At 46.6% G+C, this 16,948-nt stretch overlaps 1 pseudogene; it reads right to left on the bottom strand.

The window, feature by feature from the left end:
• The window catches only part of LOC102494114 (cytochrome P450 2B11-like), a 50,933-nt pseudogene extending 35,395 nt beyond the window's left edge, over positions 1-15,538 (bottom strand).
• Positions 15,539-16,948: the final 1,410 nt, after the last annotated feature.

Below are 16,948 nucleotides of genomic sequence, written 5' to 3'. Positions count from 1 at the left end.
TCCCCTCGCTGGGCTGATACCAGGGCCCCAGGGCTTCCACTGAGGACTCGAGGTTGTGTACTGCCCCCACACAACAGCAGCTAAAGGGCACCTTGTAGACGTGGGGAACATGCCACCTAGTATGTACACACGCACACACACACACACACACACACACGTGTGCATGCACAGCTGCACCCTGCCCCAAGCACTCTTTACTTCTGCTGAGGTTTCCTCTCTCACCTTCCACCCTTTCCGAAGAACTGATTCCTACCCCAACCGGAGTCATGACCTTGGAAAGCTGGGTTGTGCAACAGGAGCTGATTTACAGTGCTCATCTTGAGAGGGTGGCATGTCTTCTAATTTACACAAAGTCACCACCAATGCCTGCAGCAGCCTCGTGGGTGCTGCTACCCTCAGAAGCAGGGGGAGAAGGAAATAAACTGCCCTCCTCAGAAATCACACCTCCCGATGCCTTCTTGCTTCCAGGTTCAGGACCCTTCCCAGGGTCCACCCACCTTATTTCCGTGGAAACTTTCACCTCACCTGGGCGTAGAAAGAGCTGAAAATAATGAAGGTGTCCTTTAGTAAATTTAACAGCTGTAAGAATTTGGGGTCCAGGTAGTGGAAGCGTTCACCAAAGATTATAGAGCAGACAATGTTGACCGAGATGGACCGAAAGAGGAAAGTTGGGTCCAGATAGGCCCCTGGGAAATGAGAGGTTGGTCAGGGAGCTCTGGCATTCCCTGAATTGTCCTTCTGAGTGACCCTGACATGGCTGGAGCCATCGTCTCTCGTGTGATTGGTTATCTGGTCTCAGTCATCTACTCTGGCACTGGGCTGTGCATCTTCATCCATGGGTTTTTGTTGTTACAGGTCTCTGACTCAGTCTGCCTTATTTCACCCATTTGTATCTCTCTGTGGTATCTGACTCTCTTTGAGACCCAGTTCTGTCTTCGCAGTTTGCTCTCTTTTAATGCCCTCATCTGTCTTCATATCCTCCTACCTTACCTCAATCACACTTTGAATCTCCCCTGACCCTATTTCTACCTTCACCTTTTTACTTCTGTCTTTTCCTTGAAGCTTCTTTCTTTATCTATTTTTGTTAGCTTTCTCAGCCTTGCTTTTTCTTCCTGTCACTTTTTCTTTCTCACTAGAGGGCATGTACACTTCCCAGAGAGAGACAGAGACACAGAGAGAAGAAAAGGGAGAAAATGCACTCCCCCCATTGAAGGACCAGAGCAGAACCAGAGCAATTCCATTTTGTCCCACGACTCCATTTTGTTCCTCCTTACTGAGGGATGGCACCATTTCAAAAAAAGGCAAGTCAGACACATAGAAAAGTCATGAGACCATTACCCCTCTGAGACTGACCAATGAAAGAAACCAAGGAGATACCAGAAACCTAAAGTATTTTTTTGCCTAACTCAACAGCTTAGTAACCAAAAAACCAGAGACAACTACATTCCCTATAATTTACATCCAATGTATTGTCACCTGAGTGCTTTCCTCAGCACCCCTCAAACGCCCCCCCTAACAGCCAAATAAAAACCCAGCCCAACTAACACCGGGGCTCTCAACTCTGACCCGTTGTGCCAGTAAGATTGGGAGTCCTGGCTCAAGCCTGAATAAAAGAGACCCTTGTGTGTTTACATCAGAACAGCACCCTGGCGGTCTTCTGGGAACATCGCAACCAGGGCACAACATTTGGGGACTCGTTCGGGATTCCCCAAGACTTTCAGGCTCCCTGAACCGGAGGGTTGACTGATAACGGCCAGTGAGTGTGTTTCCTTTGTCTCTGTTAATTATCTTTGCATCATCTCTGATCCACAGAATTTTAATCTTATGGTTTCAATGAAAAAATCACATTGAAAGAGTACCAAGACAACATTAATTGCCTAGTCATCATTTTTTTAGAGGTTTTTGCTATAGGGTGCGTTTCCTTGCCAGACAGAGAGAGAGAGAGACAGAGAGGTAGAAAGTGAGAAATCACCCCCCAGGGGAGATGGCCACACTGCAGTCCCTTCTTCTCCATTCTCCTCTCGGGATCTTGGGAATGCATGCACACGCACCCGGCGTGAGTTTAAGCCACCAGGTCCGGAACGCGAACCGCGGTCGACTATGTGGGAGTCCAGCGACATAGCCATTACACTAACTGCTGGTCCCTAGTCATCATTTTTTTGAAACAGAATTTCAATATAGGTCCTTTAGCTTTAATAAATATTGCTATTGCTCTTTCACCCTATGATTTTCCCCCAAATAATCTCATTGAAATAAATACCTAATTAAATGAAAATTAACATTCACAGGCTGAGGTATTATTGGTTGTTTGCCAACACTATGGTACATTTCTATGAAATACTAAAATTTAATTTTCTAAACACCTCTTAACATTTCCTTTGCAAACTGTCAAATGTATGAAATTACTGAATATAAATGTTTGGCTACAGAGAAATCCTCTTCCAGCAAATCAAAAAGTAGAAGTTACAGAAGACGATGCCGGATGTGTGTGTGCTGACTCATTATGTGACATCACTAAATAAGGAGTTTGGTGTCAGAGCCATGAGAGACCAATTATAATATTTCAACCAATATTAGAGGTGTTTATAACTATTCTTCCTGGGTGGTGATTCAAGCCACAAGCATAAAAGACTAGTAAAGAAGCAAGATTCAACTTTTTGGGAAGCAGTAAAGTTCCAACCTCCAGTATCAGTAGAATCTACACTGTCCAGCTAGTGTCGCCAGAAACTCACAACCACATTAGAGATCAATGAACTAGAAAGGTCATCATCTAATATACTGTAAATGCTATTTCTCTATGCAGCATCCTTATATCAATGACTCTGTACTCCCCCGAAATAATTAGTCAGAAACGTACAGTCCTGCTGATCTACAGCCATAATAACACTGTGTCAGAAAAATAGAGAATTAGCTAATAAGTCCTTCAGTTGAAATTGCTTTCATTAGAAAAACAAAAAATAAAAATTGTATGAGTTCCTTTTTATTTCTTTAATAATTATTTATTTGTTATCATTACTGTTATTTTTAATTTGACCAGAGAGAGACAGAGAGAGAGAGAAAGGGAAAATGAAAAAGGAAGTTGCCAGGTCCAGGACTCCAACTGTGATTGGTCAAGTGGGACTTCAGCACCTCAACTACTGTCCCACCTGCTGGTCCCTGAGTTCTTTTTTTATTAACGGCAGAGTAGCATGTATTAGGCTAATTATCTGATCAACTATATAAAATCTGGACACTCTGTCCCACCCCATGAATAAAAGACCCAAATATAGCAACTATATAAATACACTGAAAAAGAAAAAGTGGTCTGAAATAGAGGAAAAATGGACTTTACTCATTAAATTGTATGTATCTGTGTTTGAGGGCATATTTTGGTCAACCCAGGACTAGAACTGAAGTAGGAATCAACACTTTTACCATGTTGAGATGTGAAACCATAGAGTTTGAGGCTACCAGAGAGTCTGGAGTGAGAGAGAGAAATTCCAGGATGGAGGGCACCAGAGAGCAGAATGTTCAAATTCTGCTTAAAAACTCCACCCAAATCCCTGATAAATCCTGATACTAGGCACCCTCAGTATGAAAGATGCCATGTTTTACAGAAAAAGCAGCACCTGGAAGATTAGGGGTTGGGAAGACAGATTTTTCATCTGCCCCTCATAATTTGAGTTTGGAGTTTAAGTCCAGTCATGTTAAATGACTACTAGAAAAGAATACACACTATTCAGGAAAACATAAGAGTCTAGAATCTCTCTAGAATATGTTACCTACAAGGTCTCATAAACAATGAGGAAAAAACAACAATAACAACAACAAAGCTTTCATAGAAACATACATATGTAACCCATAGTCAAGAGAAAAAATGATAGGAAATAGAAACTAGAAGATCCAACAGTTGATAGCTGCAGATAAGAACTTTAAAGTAGCTATTATCATTATGCTCAATAGCAATAAAAAAGGCAAATTTAATGAAGAAATGAGAATAACAGAGGAAAAATAAGAACAATATAAAAATCACTAGGATGAAATTCTCAAATTATAAAATATAATATCTGAAATTTCAAAAATCCTTCCATGGGCTGAAGATCAGATTTCAGATTGTAGAAGGTAAGTGAACCTTAAGGTAAGTCAGCAGTAACATAAACTATGCAATCTGAAGAACACTGCGGGGGCCATCAAGTGGCAAGGAGGTTAAGGCACTGGATCCCACATGGCCAACTGCTCAGTTCAATCCCAGACCTAATGACTTGAGGATCATGCCGTACATGCATTCCTGATCAAGATCTAGAGAGGAGAATGGAGGAAAGGGGTTTGTAACATTGCCATCCCTACTGAGGGATGATTTTTCGCGTTTTTTCTTTCCCAATCTCCGTCTCTTCATGGCGCTGAAATGGAGAAGATGCCTGCCAAGGTAAAATCTAGATATTAAAAAATAAAATTTTCAAAATAAAAGAGGCCCAGCTTCAACAGCACAAAGGCAGCATCGACAATGCTGAAAGCCACATGGTGGACAGTGGGCTCAGATTCTGAGTTGACTTGGTTCACACTGGGCATGTGTGTGTGCCCAAGATCCCGACTAGTTGAAAGGCTGGAAGAAAGGGATCATAACAGGATGAGACTCTATTTTAAAGTGTCTGTTTCTTGAAAGACCAGACTGACTCCATTTCTTTTAGGGTGACTCCATTTTGTTAAATCCACCTTGCTGAAAATCAGCTATTTCAAGGAGGTGAGCCAGTCACATAGGAAAAAGTCATGAGACCATCACCCCACTGGGACTGACCAATGAGAGAAACAAAGGAGATACCAGAAACCTAAAGTAACTTTTCTGCTGAGAGAAGCAAAGGAGATACCAGAAACCTAAAGTAACTTTTTTGCTGAGAGAGACAAAGGAGATACCAGAGACAGCTATACTCCTTGTAATCTACAGCCAATGTGTAGCCGCCTGAGTGCATTCCTCAGCACCCTTCCACCCCCACCCCGCCCAACAGCCAAATAAAATCCCAGCCCAATTAACATGCAGGGCTCTCAACTCTGACCTGCTATGCCAGTAAGATTGGGAGTCCTGGCTCAAGCCTGAATAAAAGAGACCCTTGTGTGTTTACATCAGAACAGCACCCTGGCGGTCTTCTGGGAACATCGCAACCAGGGCACAACATTTGGGGACTCGTTCGGGATTCCCCAAGACTTTCAGGCTCCCTGAACCGGAGGGTTGACTGATAACGGCCAGTGAGTGTGTTTCCTTTGTCTCTGTTATTTGTCCCGCTTGTTTTCTGAGGGCCCTAACTCTGTAATAGATCAGAAATGATCTAGCAGACGCTCTGGCAAGCCACCGATCTAGGGTCCTAGAAGACGTTCTAGGACCCCCAGGAGGGGACAGAGTGTCCCTAGTTGTTCTGAAGGGACGTAACGGGTCACTCTTGCAGCATGGTGTGAGGCTGTTGTCCCATTTTTAGAGTTGTTCCTCACTTGGTGAAGAACATCTGCACGGCCGCATTTGTCCTGTCCATGTGTTTGTTACCTATCTCTGTTGGTGTGTACATTTTTCTGACAGAAATGGGACAGACTCAGACTTCCCCTCTGATGCTTATGACAGACCATTTCAAGGATGTTAAGATCAGGGCCCATAACCTTAGTCTAGATGTTAAGAAATGAAAGTTTGTCACTCTCTGTACAATGGAATGGCTGGTTCTCAACTTCAGCTGGTCCCCGGGAGAGACCTTTGATTTAAAAAACCATTTGGAAGGTAAAAAACATCGTTTACCATCCCCGGAGTAGACATGGACATCCGGACCAAATCCTGTACATAACGGTATGGGAAGATCTTATCCTTAACCCCCCCTCTCTGGATTGAGCCTTTCTTATAGCCTCTGACACCCCCAAAAGTCCTTGTAGTCTGAGAAAGAAGACTCCCCAAAGCCTCTACTCCCCTGCGTCCAATTTTCCAAGGATGAACTGAAGAGGATGTGTTCTTCCCTACCCAGCTCTGGTTCCAGCAGCAGAAGGAGGGGTGGGAGAAAGAGTGGAAGGAGGGACGAGAAGGGGAGAAGCCCAACCCATACTGCAGCCCCATCCAGGAGCTGAGGAGCAAAACAAGGGCCCCACCACTGGTACTTGCAGGGGGCTCTGCCTCCACAGAGCGGACCAGCAAGTTCAATTGTGTTGCCACTCCGAGCTGCAGGACCACCATTCGCAGACGGAAACCAGCCTTATCACTATTGGCCTTTTGCCACCAGTGACCTATATAACTGGAGAACCCAAAATGCTCAGTTATCTGAAAATCCTAATGAGCTTACAGCCTTACTAGAAACTGTCCTTTTCACCCACCAGCCAACATGGGATGATTGTCAACAGCTCCTCCAGGTTCTGTTCACCACCGAGGAGCAAGAGCGAATCCTATCCAGAGCCCATGAACTAGTCCCGGGTGATAACGGACAGCCCACGGGCAATTGTGATACTATCAACACCAAATTCCCTTTGTCCTGGTCAGAATGGGACTTCAGCACGGCTGAAGGTAAGGAGAGGCTCCAGGTCTACCGCCAGATTCTGCTGGAAGGTCTCAAAGCAGCTGCCAAAAAGCCTACCAACTTGGCTAAGGTAGGAGACATTCAACAGGGAAGGGAAGAAAGTCCTGATGCCTTTTTAGAAAGGCTCACAGATGACTTCCAGCAATCTACTCCTATGGACCTAGAGGTCCCTGAGGTCAAACTGCCCTCGTTATGGCTTTCATTAACCAGGCAGCTCCGGACATTAGACGCAAGTTACAGAAACTAGATAGCCTAGGAGAAAAAAAAAATTCAAGATTTAGTTACAGTGGCTGAAAAGGTTTACAATAATTGGAAAAACCCCCGAAGAAAAACAGGCCAAAGCCAATGACCACCAAACTTGGAATCTAGCAAAAATCTTATTAGCCTCCATGGTGGAAAACCAGAAAGAGAAACAAAGACACCTAAAAGAACTGGCCCAGGGGGAAAACACCAACAGGCCTAATAAAAAAGGCCGCCCTCGCCTCAGGAAAAACCAGTGCACCTATTGCAAAGAGGAGGGCCACTGGGCAAAGGACTGTCCAAAATGGAAGGACAAGCCTCCCTCCAATACTCCTGTCTTGACTCTCGATCACAGTGAATAGAGGGGATGGGGTTTGGTGCCCCTCCTTGAACCCAGGGTAACTCTTAAAGTGGAGGGGTCCCCCATCAACTTCCTAGTGGACACCAGTGCTCAGAACTCAGTGCTCCTGCAACCTCTTGGCACATTATCTACCAAAACTGCCTGGGTCCAGGGAGCAATGGGAACAAATGAGTATTCCTGGCCCACTAAAAGAATGGTGGTCCTTGGAGAAGGCAAGGTATTCCATTCATTCATGGTGATTCCCGAGTGCCCCTACCTGTTGTTGGGCAGAGACTTATTAACAAAACTACGCGCCCAAAATCACTTTGATCCAGGGGGCACCAAAGTCCTCAATAAGTCTGGACACCCTATACATGTCCTCACTGTCAGCTTAGAAGATGAGTACTCACTACACCAGCCCCCACGAGAGCAACCCCCCGGCTTTACCAGGCATGGCACAATAACTGGCTGAGTTCCCCAGTGCAAGGGTGGAAACTGGGGGTATGGGATTAGCCACACATTGGCCATCAGTGTTTGTAGAACTTAAACCAGGGGCAGACCCGGTCCAAGTGCATCAATATCCCATGTCCCTGGGAGGCCCGAACTGGCATCACCCCTCATATATAATTGCTAGAGTAAGGAATGTTGAGACCTTGCCAGTCACCTTGGAACATGCCACTCCTGCCTGTTAAAAAACCTCACTCCAATGATTACCAACCTGTGCAGGACTTAAGAGAAGTCAATAAGAGAGTAATAGACATTCATTGAACAGTGCCCAACCCGTATACTCTCTTTACCTCTGTGCCTCCAATTCAACACTGTCCTTGACCTAAAAGATGCCTTCTTCGCCTTCCCCTAGCACCTAACAGCCAAGAATTCTTCACCTTTGCATAGTCAGACCCTGAGCGTGCATTCAGTGGACAGTTAACTTGGAAACATTTGCCTCAGGGCTTCAAAAATGCACCTATCTTGGGCCAGCAGTTAGCGGAATGGCTATGTCGCTAGACTCCCATGTAGTCAACCATGGTTCGAGTCCCGGACCCGGTAGCTTAAACTCATGCCGGGCGTGTGTGTGTGTGTGTGTTTGTGTGTGTGTGCCCAAGATCCCACTGGGGGGTGATTTCTCACTTTCTGTCTTTCTGTCTCTGTCATTCTGGCGAGTGCATGTGCCCTATAGCAAAAACCTCTCAAATGAATGAATAAATAAATAAATAAATAAATAAATAAATAAATAGCGTGCCAATCTTCGATGAAGCCTTACATGAAGATTTGGGTGAGTTTCAAGCCTCACATCCTGACATTGTCTTGTTACAGTACGTAGACGATCTGCTGGTAACAGCCAAAACCCAGAAGGACTGTTTACAGGGCACTCGTGCTCTGCTCAATGCTGTTGGAGGCTTGGCTACAGGGCCTCAGCCCAAAAGGCCCAAATTTGTCAACCAAAGGTTAGCTACCTGAGGTATGAGCTTGAAGGCGGACAATGCTGGCTGACTGCTGCCAGAAAGGAAACCATCCTAAAAATCCCCAGGCCTTCCTCTCTGAAACAGGTGAGAGAATTCCTGCGGGCTTTTGCCGGCTTTGAATCCCTGGGTTTGCAGAATTGGCTTAGCGCCTCTATGAAGCCACCAAGGAATGCCTGGGCACATTCATCTGGACAGAGCGAATGGACCAATCTTTTAACCAGATCAAAACTGCTCTCCTCTTGGCACCAGCCTTTGGCTTGCCTGATATAACTAAACTGTTTGTGAATGAAAATAAAGGGATTGCAAAGGGAGTCCTAGTACAACCCTTAGGGCCCTGGAAAAGGCCTGTAGCCTACCTAGCAAAAAAGTTAGATCCTGTTGCAGCAGGTTGGCCTCCCTGTCTCTGTATAATTGCAGCCACCACCCTTATGATCAAGGACGCTAACAAATTGACCTTAGGGCAAGAACTTTATCTTTCCACTCCCTCATGCAATTGAGGGAGTTCTTCGGCAGCCCTCTGACCGATGGCTGAGCAATGCCCACCTTGTCTCTTACTAAATCCTGCCAAGATCTTTTTTCAGATACCCACCGCCTTAATCCCCACGACCTTGCTGCCAGACCCAGACATTGACACTCTTCTCCACGACTGCACAAATCCTCGCACAGGATCATGGAGTCCAACCTGACTTGAGAGATCAGCCCTTGCCAGATGCACAAATGACCTGGTATATGGATGGGAGCAGTTTGTGTCTAAGGGACTGAGGTATGCGGGGGCAGCGGTGGTGTCAGAGTGGGAGATTTTATGGGTAGAGTCCCTCCCAGTGGGAACATAGGCCCAGAAGGCTGAATTGATAGCCCTGACCAAAGTTTTAACTCTGGGCAAAAAAGGTCAATTTATACATTGACAGTCACTATGCCTTTGCAACCGCTCACATTCATGCGGCCATATACCAGGAATGAGGCCTCTTGACTGCAGAAGGAAAAACTATAAAAAACAAGGCAAAAAAAAAAAAAAAAAAAACCAAGGCCGAGATCTTGGCACTGTTGGCTGCCATTTTGCTCCCCAAAAAGCTGGCCATCATTCATTTTCCGGGTCACCAAAAGGTAACGATTCCCCAGTCTCCAGGAGTAATAACCTGGCTGACTCCATAGCCAGGGATGTAGCCCTAAAAAGAACAGTTCTTGTGGCCAGACCCTGGTGGCCCAGTCCTCCCTGACCAACCCTAGTATACATCGGAAGACCTTTCATAAATAAAGGGCCTGCCCTCAGCCTAGAATCTCCATGGATAGTGGAAGTCTCTAGATAATACAGTAATCCTCCCAGAGGCCCTTGGTGACCAAATCTTATCTAAAATCCATCGAACCACCCACATGGGCACTAGAAAGATGCAAAAACTCCTTCGACATGCTCACATTCTCATAAAAGGCGCCAACTCAAAGATTGAAAACTATTGTGCACCACTGCAAGGCCTGTCAGCTGACCAACACTTCCAAACCCCAGAGATAACCTGGCTCATGAATCAGAGGGAACAAGCCTGGGGCATATTGGGAAGTAGACTTTACAGAGGTAAAACCTGGTAAATACACTTACAAATACTTACTGGTCTTTGTAGACACCTTTTCAGGCTGGGTAGAAGCATTTTCTACCAAACATGAAACAGCCCAAGTCGTGGCTAAGAAGATCCTTTAAGACATCTTACGCAGGTATGGATTCCCCACTATGATTGGGTCGGATAACGGAGCGGCTTTCGTATACAAGGTAATGCAAGGTTTAGCCTCAGTGTTGGGGACAGATTGGAAATTACATTGTGCATACCATCCCAGAGTTCAGGACAAGTAGAGAGAATGAATAGAACTCTAAAAGAGACCTTAACTAAATTAACCTTAGAAACTGACAGTAACTGGGTGGCTCTCCTCCCCTTTGCGCTCTTCTGAGTACGTGATTCCTCTTACCAGCTAGGTCTAACTCCTTTTGAAATCTTGTACGGCCTGCCACCACCTATTATTCCTAAACTACAGTCTGACTTGTTAACTGAATTTAATGATTATTCTCTCCTATCTTCATTAAAAAGCCTCCAGGCCATACGCCAAGACATCTGGCTGAAACTGCAGGCTCGTTATGCCACGGACCTTCCTGCAGGCCCACATCAGTTCTAGCCTGGCAACTGGGTATACGTTAAGTGACACCACAAAGAAAACCTCCAGCCGTGCTGGAAGGGGCCCTAGATAGTCATCTTGACCACCCCCACCACTCTCAAGGTTGATGGCATCACTTCCTGGGTCCATCATACATACTTCAGGCGAGGGACTCCCCTTGTCAACACCACCACTGCATTTGCCCCCCTGGGGCCTGGTGGGCCACACTAGAATTCAACCTTTTTCTCCTAGCCATGGGTTCTTGGTTTATGGACCCATGGACTACAGACTCCAAGGACCTCCCAACAGGAGGTGCCATCATCACCACCATAAATACGGGAGTCGTTCTCTCTTCCCCTCCAGGCTGCGCCACTCCCACCTCTAGAAATTTTCTCAGGACAACCCCTTTTTATGTTTGTTTTGGAGGGAATCACCCAAAGGCCCAGGTGACATCCTGTGGAGGCCCTGTTAACTTCTATTGTGATAGCTGGGGATGTGAATCCTCCGGCAGTATTTCCTGGGCCCTGCCTGTCCAAGATGACTTAATTCGATATTCGCAAATTGGGTCCCAATCGGTTAACCCTTGGGCCTGCCTCAACAGGCACCTCCCTCTGCCTTTCAGGTTCCTGCACCACCTTTCTCTGCAACCCACTCCTGATCTCCTTTATGGAAAATGGGGGAAAAATTACTGCATGGGAATCTGGGTGCACCTGGGGCATCCGCCTATACCAGTTAGGGTATGATCAGGGATTACTGTTAACCTTGTGCCTCAAAGTTGAACATGCAGGCCTCACCAAGGCCTTGGGACCTAAACCAGTCCTCATGCCCCCTGCCCCATCCTCATCCACCTCCTCACCAGCCAACTCGGGCATTTACCCCTTAGACTCCCCATCCCACTCTGACCCAAACCCTCTCTGGAACTTGATGGACCAGACTTTCCAGGTCCTGAATGCGTCCAGACCAGATCTCACTGACTCCTGCTGGCTGTGCTATAAGACAGAGCCTCCCTACTATGAGGGCATTGCATCCCCTGGCAGCTACAATGAATGAAACAGCCCTGGCTTTTGTAGGTGGCACCAATGAGGCACTGCCAAACTAACCCTCCAGGCAGTCACCAGACAAGGGCTATGTGTGGAAATGGTTCCCCCAGTGTATCACTATCTCTGTAATGAGACCATCCTCTCCACCTCTCGACAAGTACTTGGTACCCTCTCCCGATAAATGGTGGTCTTGCACCACTGGGTTAACATCCTGCATCCATGAGACAACACTCAACAACACATGTGATTTTTGTGTTAGTCCAGCTTCTCCCTAGATTCGTCTACTATACAGCTGAGAGATCCTATCAAAGATTAGAGGGATCCCTCGGTCATGTTAGATGAGAACCGGTCACTGCCATCACACTCACAGCCCTTTTGGGAACAGCAGGAACAGCAACCAGGGTCTCCTCCTTAGTTCTCCAAAACAAACATTACAGCGATCTCTGTGTGGCTATAGATGAGGACATTTCCAGTCTAGAGGACTCTATTACTCGGCTTCAGGAGTCCTTGTCCTCCCTTGCAGAGGTCATCCTTCAGAACCGGTGAGACCTGGACTTGATTTTTCTTCAACAGAGGGCTTCTTTGCCGCCATTGGAGAGGAATGCTGTTTCTATATCAATCACTCCAGTGTAGTAAAGGAGTCAATGGCTAAAGTCAGGGAGGGTCTCGCAAAACGTGAAAGAGAATGTGAACAGGCCAAAGACTGGCTTGATTCCTGGTTTGTCTCCTCCCCTGGGCTCACCTCCTCTGGTCTCTGCCCTCTTGGGTCCCCTGCTAATTCTCCTTCTCCTTCTTGCCCTCAGTCCCTGCATCCTCAACAGGTTAATCTCTTTCATCTGTGAGCAAATCAGCGCTGTCCAATTAATGGTACTAAAGTCCCAGTACCAGCCGTCGCTGCTTGGGACCAGATAGAGCTCAATAACAGGGACCCATGATTGGCTCCACTATGTCCTTGGAAAAGGGGGAAATGAAGGACCAGGGCAGAACCAGAGCGACTCCATTTTGTCCCATGACTCCATTTTGTTCCACCTTACTGAGGGATGGCACCATTTCAAAAAAAGGCAAGCTGGACACATAGGAAAAAGTCATGAGATCATCACCCCACTGGGACTGACCAGTGAAAGAAACCAAGGAGATATAAGAAACCTAAAGTAACTTTTTGCCTAACTCAACGGCTTAATAACCAATCAACCAGAGACAGCTACGTTCCCTGTAATTTGCATCCAATGTATCTTCGCATGAGTGCTTTCCTCAGCACCCTTCAAACTCCCCCCTAACAGCCAAATAAAAACCCAGCCCAACTAACACTGGGCTCTCCACTCTGACCCGCTGTGCCAATAAGATTGAGAGTCCTGGGGAACCAGCAGTTAGAGTAATGGCTATGTCGCTGGACTCCCACGTAGTCGACCGTGGTTCGCGTCCCGGACCCGGGGACTTAAAACTCACACCGGGCGAGTGTGCATGCGTGCCCAAGATCCCGAGAGGAGAATGGAGGAGAAGGGATTGCAGCATGACCATCCCCTCTGGGGGGTGATTTCTCGCTTTCTGTCTCTCTGTCTCTGTCTGTCTGGCAAGCACACCCGCCCTATAGCGAAGACCTCTCCAAAAATATAAATAAATAAAAATTTAAAAATTTTAAAGAAAGATTGAGAGTCCTGGCTCGAGCCTGAATAAAAGCGATCTTTGTGCGTTTAACATCGAAACGGCACCCTGGTGGTCTTTTGGGTACTTCGCAACCAGGGCACACCATGGGCTATGGTCATGTTATAATCCCTTTTCCTCCATCTCTCCCTCATTCAGGATTTTGGCAAACCATGCAAATGTGTTCAGGACATTTCTCAAGTCCCAGAATCTGGAACTTGAACTGTGTGGTAGACCAAGTAGAATCCAATTACTTTAACCACCGGGGCCATGGAGCTAGCTCCTTTCTCTTTTTCCTTTCTTTTTTTTCCCCCCATAGGGAATGTGTGCTTGCCACAGAGAGAGAGGGGGGGAGAGAGAGAGAGAGAGAGAAAGCACCCACACACACACCCAAGAGGATAGCAATGCTCCAATTCCTTATCCTCTGCTCTCCTCTCAGGACTTTGAGCACATACGTACATGCACCCAGCATGATTCTTAAGATGCTAGGTTTGTAACTTAAATCACAAAGCTGGCCATGTGGGATCCAGTTCCTTAACCTCTATGACAGCAGCTAGCCCTTCCCCTTCTTTCCATCACTGCTATATTTCTCTTTCTCAGCCACTCTCTCTCCCTTCCTGTCTCTTTCTCTATCTTCCTTTTTCACTTTCTCTTCATCACTTTCTTCCTCTCCTCTCTCCCCCTGAACCTGTCTCTAATCCCTCTGTACCCATATCTTGGTCTCTATCACTCATGTTCTCTCTCTCTCTCTCTCTGTTTTGGACTTGCCAATGCCTTCCCCTGGCCCATGGGGCTCACCCTGATATTTCTGCAGCTCCTTCACCAAACACTGTGCTTCCTCCTTGATTCGCTCCTCAATGCTATGCTTCCTCATCTCAAAATCCTGCATGGTGGTCATGCAGAATTGCTAAAGGACTTTCTAAGACTTCCCACTGGTGAAGAACACACTTGATTGTTGAAGCATGCAGGGAAGTTCAGGAAAACACATAGGATGTCCCTTCTCCACTCCCCAGTTTCTGCCGCATGTCCACTCACCAGTTCCCTAGAAGATGGAGTCAGTGATGGTGATGAGTCCTTGGCCAGAGAAAGCCTCACCCTGATCCACCAAGGCTTCTCGCATTGCCTCATATCCACACAGAATGACAATGGGCCCGAGAGCCAAGGTAGATTGTGAAGATGTCCCCGTATTTCTCCTGCAGCTACAGAGGCAGGGTCCAGACTTTCTCATCTAACTCAAGAGATGGGTCTTTTGGGTTGGCCTAGTGGCTGCCTGGCTAAGGCATCCAAATCCCACATAGCTGACCAGTTCAAATTCTGGCCCCTGCAGCTTGAAAAACATGCCTGGTATGTGTGTGCTTGCCCAAAATTCCAAGAGAATGAAGAAACAGAGGAGAAGAGATTGTGGTGTGATCACAACACATTGAGGTGTTGCTTTCTCCTTCTCCTTCTCTCTCTCCTGGCTGTCTCTCTCGGGTGAGAGAGACAAACAAAGAGGCTTGCCCTCACACATGGATCACACACTCCAGTGTCGCCTATGTCCCACTGGTTGGATCCCCATCTCAAAAGGACAGGGACTTGAACTGTGAGACTTCACTCAAGTCTTCCTCATGCACCCTGACCCATGTGTCCTTGTCTCTCAGTTTCTCCAAAAACCCTCCCAACTTTGAATTTTAAGAATTTCACAGACTCTTAATCTCCTCTCCTCCCCTGCCTTGTCAAGACCACAGCTCACACTCTCAAGTCTATTTAAAATTCTCCCTCTTGCCTACCGCTCTCCCTCCCTTCTCATAGGAATTCCAGAAGCTTATCTAATGGGCCTGTTGGGCCAAACAAAGACTGGAAGAGGTGAATCTCCAAGTTGGTCCGCAAAGTCCCACCCAACTTCTGACCTACAACCCCCTTCCTACATGTAAGCTCTTTACATTCCAATCAACTCCTACCTCTCCACCCTTATCCCCTCTCCATCTTACCGCCTGGAAGGATTTGAGAAAGCCTTTGCGGTCTCTTTGCAAAATATTCCCCAGGAAGGGCAGAGGCCAGGAGCCAGGTGACAGGTGGTTCTGGGAGTTGGGGCGGCCCCAGAACCAGAATAACAAGAGGTCAGTGAGGATGCTGAGGAGCGGTAAAGCTGAGAGCACCATGGTCCTCACTCTATCTGCTCTTCATTCTGCTGTCCCTCTTAAAAGGCAGGCTGCTCTGTGGTTATATCTCTGTGGGTAGGGTGGGACAGTGTGCCAAGAATACTCTGGCAAAGTTCCTGGTACATCTTCAGATAGAGGGAGTCCAAAGGTAGCAGAGCAGGCATAACCTGTGACAGTCCAGCTTCTCGGGTTGAGTCTCAAAGCTGGTTTTCAATTGGCCACTGGCTTAGACCTTTGAATGTATAGCACCTCTCTCTAGGAAGTGTGTGGTGCAAATTGATAGAAGGTATAAAGGCTGAGTTTAGAGAGGTTCCATTGCATGGGTAATTCTGAGCTAGCTTTATCAGAGGGTAGAACTGCAGCATGAGGGATCAAGAGTAGCCAGCAGGCAGAATAGGGGGAATCCTGTGTCCCTTAGAGACAATAATTTAAGGTGGGCATGGGAAGAGAGTAAGATAGAGGAGACGTTGTCTGATGGAGGAGGCTTGGATTTATTTGGGGTTGGTATTCGAGGTGGCCATTTGTTCTTCACACATATATTTAATCCTTGGCAAATAGTTTAAACGCCTGTCATAACACCCATCATGTTAAGTAGTTTAAACACACTGCTCCAGGTGCTAGGACCACAGTGATGAATGAAGCACTGGGTTGGCCCTCCAGAGTGGGCACTGAGGTGAGGGATGAACTCCCACCAATTCCCTTCCAGAAAAATCGCTAGGAATCTGACAGTAAATGAGAGCCAAGATAGATTGCAAAATGATGAGGGCAGCCTTCTGAACTGGGGAAGTCAAAGTTTTAGATGTTGATTTGATTTTCAGGAGATTTGAAGGAAAATATTGGTGAATCCAAGACACCAGTGTAGAATGACATAGCTCAGGGAATGGGTCAAGGAGGCCCTTTTACAGAGGGAAGAAACAGTGAAAAGGGAATATACTGTCAGCACCAGGGCCGAATAAAAGCTCCTGACACTCCCTCCTCCCATGGATCCAGTGAATAAACATCAATTTGTGGGTCTATTCCTTACTGAGAGAAAAATCAGAGACCAGTTGAAAGTCTTCTTCCTTCAGGCAGTTTAGCAAATATTTACCTCCAGTTGGTAAGAAGAGTTGGGGCACACTCAGGTATGGACTCCCCAATCACCATCTTCCAGGCTTGTTGCCTAATTGGGAAGTGAATCCCCAACATCAATCTTCTCAAGAAGAGGGCTTGGACAACATAGGTAGTATCCTTATAGTAAAATTCTCCACAGTTTAGCTCTTAAGATACTAGCTCTGGGGAAAAATAATTTAGACATATTCAAGCCTTTCTAGACCACAGAGAAGTGGTTGCTTCATATAGGTGCTGCAAGCACTCCCAGGGGCTTCAACCCCAAGGAGCAAAAAGGGGTCTCAAACAGCAGCCTTCTGGTTGGCCAGGCCATAGTACAGTG

This window comes from Tupaia chinensis, unplaced genomic scaffold, assembly GCF_000334495.1.
Source record: "Tupaia chinensis unplaced genomic scaffold, TupChi_1.0 Scaffold000037_18, whole genome shotgun sequence".
Classification (NCBI taxonomy): Eukaryota; Metazoa; Chordata; class Mammalia; order Scandentia; family Tupaiidae; genus Tupaia; species Tupaia belangeri.
This window is presented reverse-complemented; position numbering and strand designations above follow the sequence as displayed.